Below are 9,891 nucleotides of genomic sequence, written 5' to 3' on the forward strand. Positions count from 1 at the left end.
AACATGTTTGTATGAACAAATATTATTTTAAGAAAATATGAGTGTGAGGATGGACGTATTTTGAGTGAAGTTCTTTAGCTACATGCACACGTTCTGTTAATTACGTTCTTAGCAGGGAGATCCAGATTAATAATACTGCTGTGACATGTTGTGGTTTCCATACACACTTTGAATACAGGAAAACAAAAACAAAAACACAGTTAAAAAAAAATGTGCACATATGATTAAAATATTAAAGTGTACAGAATAAAAGCAAGATATGTACAAAAACAAATCTCGTGGTTCTCTTGTCAAACCCACTGTAGTAAGCACAGAATAGGAGAGAAGATTTTGGAGAAGGTGGCTTAACCTACTGAAGTAAATGATCAAGAGGATTCTAAGCATCCAGTGCTAAAGCTCTCAAATCACAAGACATACACACTTGTTGTGGCTATCCGAACTGTTGATTTAAAAAAAACCATACCTACACATTGTAAACATCTATTACAAAATTATATATATTGTATGGATCTGTCTTTGTAAAATATACTGTTCAGAAAATTTTAAATAATCTGCACAAATCTCGTGGTTCTCTTGTCAAGTAGTAGGCACAGAAAAAAAAACCCAAAAACCCTGTGTTTTGTCTTGTAAATTATACTTTACTAAATGTGTACAGTATTCTAAGAAAAGAAAAATTCTTCCTTTTTATCATATCAATTGCCTCCCTTGGATTTTATTTGTAAAATAACTCTGAGAAAAAAAGCTTTCTACTTAAAAGCAGTGCAATCAGGAAAATGGGTACAACCTGTGTGTATACCTTTATTCCTTATTCTTTTTATTTAACTGAGGATGTCACTACGCAGTTTTACTGATTTAAAAAAAAAATTCGCTTCAAATTATCTCCCTTGAACAAACACTTCTTTTTACAATTAAATTTTGTTTACACGAAGAGGTAGTTTTAAGGGTATATACAAGAAAACATTATTGCAGCCTTAGATGTATTTACATTTGGACTAATTCCATTAAAAAAAAATTCAAACTATAAATGATAAATCAAAATAAAACAGATTTTGAGGCTGTGCACAAGCTAATAGGATTAAACACGAAAGTCGTACCCAAGAATCGTCAAATACTTTTGCTAACAGCTATACTTAAACATAAGAAAATATGATCTGCATCTCTTGTTATGAAGATGATGGCACTGGTCCACCGAAGTGCATGCCATATATGCTTTACTGTGCGCTCTCCCTCTCAATGGTCTTTCTCTGGCTGACTCGATTCTGAGGAGATAAACGAAAACACATTCAGTACAAGCTGTACAAAATAACAACAAAACTAGTATTACTTAAAGTAGCTGCTGGTTTCTGAGTATTTGATTGAAGGCCCAATCCGACTTGTAAGAAGTTTGCCCGACTGTCGCAGATTTGGTCAGGTAATTGCATGGAGTAAAATCATGCCTCAATTTGGTAACATACAAACTGCAATATTCTAAGGCTGTGAGTGTGAGAATACATCGGCGCCACTTTTTAAAAACTTTCTTTTTGTGTGTGCGCATGTTTTAGTGCCAAAAATGAATAGGCCGAGTGCTCTCTCTGCAAAACTTGTGTGAAGCTTCAGAGCTCTATCAATGGTTTGAAAGAAAAAACATACTTTTCCATTTTTGACGTTCTTGTTCCCTTCCCTGTGAAATTTACTGTCCGTAGGTTACCGGATTTTGTTAATGTCCGTGAAAACCTCAACTATTCATTGCTGAGTGCCTGGTGATAGCTATCCCCCTCAACGACCTAGCACTGCTGAATCCTGATTCTTCCCATTACTGTATGCGGATGATACTGTGATCTGCTCAGAGTCGGAAAAAAACCTGCAAGAATGTTTAAACAAAATGCACGAATACTGTTTAAAATGGCGTCTAAATATTAATGTAAACAAAACAAAAGTTATAGTTTTTTCCAGAGGTAAAATTAGAAATAAACCACAGTTTACGTACAATGGCAATTTAATCGAAGTAGTGTTTGATGTAATGTACTTGGGCCTTAAGATTAATTATAATAATACATTTTCAGTCGCACAGAAGAATCTATATGATCATGCCTCAAGGGCAATGTTTGTTCTTTTGCGCACTTGTAGACAATTGTCACTACCTGTGGACATACAAGTTGACCTGTTCGATAAAATGATTGCTCCAATTTTATTGTATGGATGTGAAGTATGGGGTTTTGGTTCCTGTGAACTTGCTACTAAACTTCAATTGCGTTTTTATAAAATTGTTTTCAAACTAAAAAAATCAACTCCAAATGCTATGATATTTGGTGAACTTGGAAGATATCCACTAGATGTTAATATGAAATGTAGAATGCTTTGCTATTGGTATAAACTGATTAGTCCTATTCATAAAAATAAATTTTCAAGTATTGTGTATTGCTTTACTTATAGATTGTATATCAACAAGATGATTGAATCCAAGTACTTATGTTTCATTGAAAAAACCTTAAATGAAATTGGTCTCTCTGGCCTTTGGACTTCTCAAGAAAATATTCAATACTCAAGTACATGGTTTAAAAAGAAAGTAAAAAGAAGTCTATATGACCAGTATATCCATAAATGGTTTACAGAAATTGGAACAAAAAATATGTTTTGGAATTATCGAATGTTCAAAGATATTTTTGCATGCGAAGACTACGTCACAACCCTGCCATATCAGCAATGTGTTTCAATGATGAAGTTTAGAACATTAAACAACAATTTACCTGTACAGAAAGAACGTTATCTTAACATCCCGAGGTCAGAAAGAACTTGCACCAAATGTGTATCGCATGACATAGGTGATGAATTCCATTATTTATTTGTCTGTGATTTTTTCAAAGAAGAAAGAGCTGAGTTGTTACCACCTTACTATTGGAAAAAACCTAATGCACTTAAATTTAAAAAGTTGTTTGCGACTAAGAAAAAGAAATTGCTAAAGAATATTTTGGACTTTACTAATAGAATTTGTAACAGTTTTTCATAATTTTTTTTTATTTTCTATTATTTTTTTTATTTTTTATTTATTTATTATATTAGCATATATCATGATTGTATTGATTGTATTTATTGTTCAAAATGCCCCCATGGGTTATGGACCAATAAACTTGAACTTTGAACTTGTTTGATTCTGTAATGAAATTGTGTAGTTGGTAGTTATGTGAGCTTCTTCTTGGGGTGGGGGGGGGGGGGGGGGGTGGGGGGTGGGGGTTATTTAATTATCAGATCACAAAGTAAGACTTCATTGTAATGTGCAGATATTTGTTCAGGTGCCCACCATTTTCTATGTGAAAACATGTTGCTAACTGACATGAACCCAACCATAAAACGTGATGTAGGTGAGTAGCCCATCTAGAAAAAAGAACCTGTTCTAATTCGGAATTAGAACAGGTTATTTTTTCTAGATGGGCTACTCACCTACATCACGTTTCATGGTTGGGTTCATGTTAGTTAGAAACATGTTTTCAAATTCTCATCAGGCAATCACGGCTGACACTAAACACAGAACAGGTGGGATAGACATAATTCAATCTACTCACCTTCCTTGCATTGTGAGACTGGCCATATGAATCTGCTGAAGTAGTTCCTGCACATATTTAATCAAATATTCATCTTAATAACGTGTTAATATCGCTTGTTCTAGCAAATCAAACTTGACAGTTTTCTGAAGGTTTGCACAATTTAAGAGCTTGCCTGTCCCCAATCATTACAATGAGAAACAACATCTAGTATGCAAGTATTTGCAGGGTATGAAGGTTTTAATATAATGTCGGTTCTTCTGGGGGCATGGAGAAACACCTTACACAACAAATTTCAAACAATTGAGGTCACACCATAGGTTTACTCACAAACAAACAACAGCAATACAATAAACAGTCTGCAAACGCCTACATGTTGTCTACACTAGGTATAAAGAAACAAAGAAGCACATGAAGACGGGCTTTGTCAAGTAGACCATTATAGCGAATGAGCAACAGCTGATGATCCAGACCACCAAATTGACATGATTTCCCCTTATTCAGTTTGTGATTGTAGTCATATTGACGATGCATGACTTCAATTTTTCTAAGTAAGTCTCTTGGTGCGTTTACGGATACATTCATTGTCACAATTACGACATGCTAATGTCTAACCTGGGTAAACTTCAATTCATGACTTTTTTTTAACTGGCATAGACATTATGAGCATACCAGAATTATTTTCCTGTTAGACTGTCTTCTTCTTTTTCTTCTTCTGCGTTCGATATTCATGGCTGTCATATCGTCTGGTCAGTGGCTGCCATGAAGTCTGCATAAACCAATTAAATAAATAATTAAGGAAAAAAACCACCCTTACATCATAATAAATCAGAACCATCAAAACCACCCCCCACCCATCCAATAAAACCTGCATACAAAAACACTTCAAAATAAAAAAATGAAAACATTTAATTCCACTTCAAAAATATAAAAGTTGTTATGTTTTATTTTCATTATCTCTTTACACACACAAAAATTGCTGTGCAAATCTTTTTAAAAACATCAATGCCCGAGACACCAGTAACCTGTTTATGTTGTTGACCTTGTGGCTTTTCAGTTTAAGAGGCTGTTCAAAAAACCGTTTCCCTGGAATCTGCACTATGATAACCATGAATAATACCGTAGGGAAAATATTACATCACCAAGACCTAAGAAATCACACCAACCGACACTCCTCACCCTTATTTCACCCACTATGCCAACCCAAAGACTGGAAAATAATCATCAAATACAGAATGAACAAAAATGCTTGATTTCATTTCTTCAATGATAAGTTGAAAATCTTCATTCTTCATAATAATGTTATTGGCATAATGTGTAATTGCCACAATTTACAGAGTTTTATGAAAAAATGGTGCGATAAAAACCAAAGGGAAAACATTTGTTCATATGTATACTGATACCTTCTTTACCTTGTGGCTTGTGTGCCCCAGGTTTAGGAGCTGCTCAAACGTCCATTGCTCCTCAGTCTGCAAGAAATTAAGCGATGGCCTGAAGGAGAATGGAAAAAAATCCTTTGTCAGCACCCTGTGTTTGTGTGTGGGTGGGTGTTTTAGATAAATAGGCAGGGTGTGGGGTGTGGGGGGTGTGGGTGTGTGCAATAGGTACCACGCCTAATGCAGTCTGCAAAACAAGTGCAACACTTCTACAGAGCTTTTATGATACAAAGCTTCAAATAAGAAACACATTACAATCAAATGAAAGCTGAGCCTGTCATTGCAAAATAAGAAGGAATATACAACAATCCAGTGGCATGTAAAATATTGTTCCTTCAGAAAGATGGCTCTGACAGCAGAAACAATTTAACTTGAAGTTTGAGTCAAAAATTATTTCTCTACATTAGCGAACGTAGGTAATACTTGCAGTTATACCCCTCACACATGAAATATTCACAGATTGAATAACAGTTTGTTCCCAATGTTGCTTCCGTGTATCGGTTAGATCCATCTCGGTTAGATCCATCTGCAGAGTACGGATTGTCATCCGTTTAAAAAGGAAAAACAATCAGAACTTGTCATCAGTGATCAACCTACCTTGCAAGAGTGGGGTGAAACACTCACTTCCTGCCAACATGTCTGCAAAAAAAGGAAACAATGCCAATGAAAGCTTAAAATGATTCTTGTGTTCAATATGTGTACACGTGCTTCATTTCTGGGGTGAAAGTGTAAAATATATCGATGGATTGATAGAACAATATAGCCTCAAGTTCACCGCACCAAAAAATACTTATCAATCAACATTGTCATCACTCGATCAGCTATTCCATCTCTTTCATGTGTGTGTGTGTGTGTGTGATGGTGTGAGCGTGTGTGTGTTTGTGTACGTGTGTGTGTGTGTGTGTTTGTGAACAAGCTTTGAAAAACGTATGTTTACCTTGCTCTAGATCTACTGATTTTCGTAGGCGGAGACTTCTCTGCCGTGAGGGCGGCTTCGTTTCCCTGCCGGCAGAATTCAACATCTTGTACAGATCTGCTGGTGATTTTCTTTTCCTCCGCTTCGTGAGTCACTTGATCCACAGATTTAACGAACATTGAATGTTCTTTTAGTTCTTGTGACGGAAGTACAATCAAGGAATTAAGTGGGCATTCCTGAGTCCTCTGCTGACTTCATGTCCACAAAGTAAATCGCACAAACTTGCAGGGTTTGAAGGGTAGTTTATTACTTTGAAGAAGAACAGCTAGTCGTCGCTGCCCGTTCAGCATTCTTCGCGCGACAGTTTTGCAGAGGAAGGCAATGCAGTTTTTTTTCCCTGCTGAATGTTGCCAGGGTGCACAAACTGAGAAAGCATTCCCGATTTTCCACAATGTTCTACTTCTGCAGAGTCTTTTGCACAACATGATTTATAACTGCCAGTGTACGTCTAATTCATGATGCCTACCTGACAGCTGGGTCAAAAGTTACGTTCGAGAAAATATTCGAACTAAGTTCCAAACAACTCGAAGAGCAGACATGCAACATGTGGGATTTGGGCAAGCGGAAACGCCGTAGATCTAATGTCATTCAAGGGTATCGTAATGTGGGAATGTCAAGGCCAGTTTTTGACTGGTTTTGAACTGAAGTTGGGCTCCGAATGGAAATAAACACTTCCTCCAGCTGCGCGACCCATCGATAACAACAGTTGGAACTGGTAGGATGATGAACAGGTCTTGTGAACTGGCTACACACTGTTACGGTTCAAGTATAAGTTCAAAGTAAACACTCAACTGAGGTGGCAGGTAATGGCGGACTTGACTTCCTTCATAACCAAATATCACTCTTCTGACAAAAAAACGCAAATGCTATGTTAAACCGGAAAATACGTAAACCGGAAAAGGAAGCGCATCAAAACCAAAATGGCAGCCCCCATGAAATTCGAAAGGTCACGGAAACAAGTCGTGAATACTGTAATCGATTTGAGAAATGTGCACACCGAATAATACATGATAAAGAAGGATTCGTTGTGCCCGGCTACGTGCTACAGTTGGAGATGGAAGTTCACCAAAAATGGGGACCATACTAACAAAAATACGGTGGGTAAAATAGGCGCCCCCATTTTTTCAGCAAACGCCACCCAAGGCCGCTTTGGACGGGTAGAAATTCCGTAGTTTCCAAGTCTATGGATAAAGCTCGCGTAAGAAGAATACGTCACGGTCGAAAGTCTTTGACGTCAATTAATGCATCATGACGTCATGCCTCCCTGTAGTCTTTCTCTCTCGCGCAGTGTGTGTGTTTGTGTTCATTTTGTGCACATGTGTTAGTGTTACTGTGTGTGTGTGTGTGTGTGTGTGTGTGTGTGTGTGTGTGTGTGTGTTTGTGTGTTTGTGTGTGTGTGTGTGTGTGTGTGTGTGTGCGCGCACGCGTGCATGAGTCTGTACTCGTATGTGTGTGTGTGTATTTGTGTGTGTGTGTGTGTGTGTGTGTGCGTGCGCACGCGTGCATGAGTCTGTACTCGTGTGTGTGTAAGTGTGTGTGTGGGCATAAGTGTATGTGTGTGCGTGTATGTGTGTTTGTTTGTAAAGGTGTGCATGTCCGTCTGTCCATATGTGCGTATGGGTGTGTGTTTTGTGTGTATGAAGTTTTTTGTTAGAGAGTGAGTGAGTGCGTGTGAGTGAGTGTGTGTGTGTGTGTGTGTGTGTGTGTGACTTGGTGTGTGTGTGTGTGTGTGTGTGTGTGTGTGTGTGTGTGTTTGAGAGAGAGAGAGAGAGTGTGTGTGTGGGTGTGTATGTGTGAATGTGTGTGTGCATGAGTTTGTGTGTATGTTTGTGTGTGTATGAGTGTGTATATGTGTTTGTTTGTAAAGCTGGTGTGTGTGTCCGACTGTCTATGTGCGTATTTGTTTGTTTGTTTGCTCAACGCCCAGCCGACCACGAAGGGCCATATCAGGGCGGTGCTGCTTTGACATATAACGTGCGCCACACACAAGACAGAAGTCGCAGCACAGGCTTCATGTCTCACCCAGTCACATTATTCTGACACCGGACCAACCGGAGTGTGTGTGTGTGTGTGTGTGAATGTGTGTGTGCATGAGTTTGTGTGTATGTTTGTGTGTGTATGAGTGTGTATATGTGTTTGTTTGTAAAGGTGTGTGTGTCCGTCTGTCTATGTGCGTATTTGTTTGTTTGTTTCCATAATTATCAGGGCAATGCTGCTTTGAGATATAACGTGAGCCACACAAAAGGCAGAAGTCGCAGCACAGGCTTCATGTCTCACCCAGTCACATTATTCTGACACCGGACCAACCAGTCCTAGCATGCACTAACCCCATAATGCCAGCCCGCAGGCGGAGCACCCACTAGATTGCCAATTTTAAAGTCTTAGGTATGACCCGGCCTGGGTTCTAACCCACGGCCTCCCGATCACGGGGCGGACGCCTTACCACTAGGCCAACCGTGTATGTGCGTATGAGTGTGTGTATTGTGTGTATGAGATTTGTGTGAGTCAATGTGTGTGTGTGTGTGTGTGTCTGTGGGTGTGTGCGTGCGTACATGCGTGCGTATGTACATGTGTGTGTGTGTGTGTGTTTGTGTGGGTGTGTGTCTGTTTGTATCTATCTATATATATATACGACTTGTGTCTGTGTGTGTGTGTGTGTGTGTGTGTGTGTGTGATTGATCGCCATGCACGGCCAAAGTTCTCGATGGATCTGCTTCAAATTTGGTGGGCATATTCAGGTAGACCCGGGACAGGACACAACCTGGTCGATATTTCAACACGTGCTCTCAGCGCGCAGCGCTGAACCGATTTTGGTTCCACCTCAGCTACCCGGGCCCCCATACCGACACACCAAAGCCGCTACACCACATCACAACGCCAAAGTTCTCGGTGGATCTTTTTCAAATTTGGACACCGTATTCAGCTACACCCCGGACACAATATCATCGATGAGATATTTCAACACGTGCTCTCAGCGCGCAGCGCTGAACCGATTTTGGTTTTTGTGTTCATTTCACCATTATAAGTAACTCTTCCTTATCTTCTCCAGTGTTTTGCGTTTATCTCCCTTCCTTCGTGTGGCTTCAATCCATATTCCCGTTTGTAAGTTACTATTTTTAGAATGTCACTGCGCTGTCCACAACGCTTCCCTTGCACCCGTAAGTTGTTCTTACTGTCAAAGTGAAAAGGTCGAATCAATTTATAGCCACGCGAAAAATACACTCTCACCTATCTCTATATATTTATAGATATAGATGTTATAAGATGTTTGATGGGTTGTTGACAGACCAGCTTTTTTGTCGGTCCGAGGGGGAGCATATCGTCTTTTGTTTCATATTTATTGACCAAGGCCGAAGGCCGCGGTCAATAAATATGAAACAAAAGTCGATATGCCCCCCGAGGACCGACAAAAAAGCTGGTCTGGCAACACACCATCAAACATCGTTTTTGTCATCATTTTGGTGGTTCAACATTAAGTGAAACATCAACACAGGGAGCCATGGTTTGAAACGCGAGTTCTGTTATTATAATGCATGTTCGGGGCCCCAGCACGTTGTTCAAAGCTGGCGTGCGAAAGCAACTTACTGTGTGTGATTTGAGTTTATAATGTTGAGACAAGTATGTCAGGTTTGAGGATGCGAAGTTCTGTAGGTTCCGACTACAGAGTGGTGTGTGAAACCAACAGTAAGCGCCTTTGAGACGATAGTGCCCACATGTTGCATTCGAGCGATGGGATTGTCGTATTTCAAACGATGTGATTTGCTTGCACAGTCAGCGTTGACCATCTCACAACAGATCTGTTATGTGGATTATCGTGCGACGTTCGAGTCGGGGGGCAAGGAATCGCAGGAAGCAAAGATGAGTCTTTTTCCATTGTCACCTTTCTTTCCGGTTGTTGGTGCATATAATATATTGTGCGGACAAAATGATGCGACGGCGAGTGTTTTTTGCCTCCAAGATT

The 9,891-nt window shown here is 39.5% G+C and overlaps 1 long non-coding RNA gene across 2 annotated transcripts; it reads right to left on the reverse strand.

Moving 5' to 3' along the window:
- Positions 1 to 96: 96 nt before the first annotated feature.
- LOC138964228 (uncharacterized) lies at positions 97 to 7,227 on the reverse strand. Of its 2 annotated transcripts, none has more exons than XR_011455051.1 (6): positions 5,892 to 7,227; positions 5,552 to 5,593; positions 4,931 to 4,987; positions 4,191 to 4,287; positions 3,540 to 3,586; positions 97 to 1,259 (listed from the first exon to the last, which is right to left on the reverse strand). It is a non-coding gene; the product is annotated as an uncharacterized lncRNA (long non-coding RNA). The 2 variants fall into 2 exon arrangements; XR_011455050.1 differs by having other exon boundaries at positions 4,931 to 5,009.
- Between the last annotated feature and the right edge of the window lie 2,664 nt (positions 7,228 to 9,891).

Source organism: Littorina saxatilis, linkage group LG4 (genome assembly GCF_037325665.1).
Source record: "Littorina saxatilis isolate snail1 linkage group LG4, US_GU_Lsax_2.0, whole genome shotgun sequence".
NCBI classification, from domain to species: Eukaryota; Metazoa; Mollusca; class Gastropoda; order Littorinimorpha; family Littorinidae; genus Littorina; species Littorina saxatilis.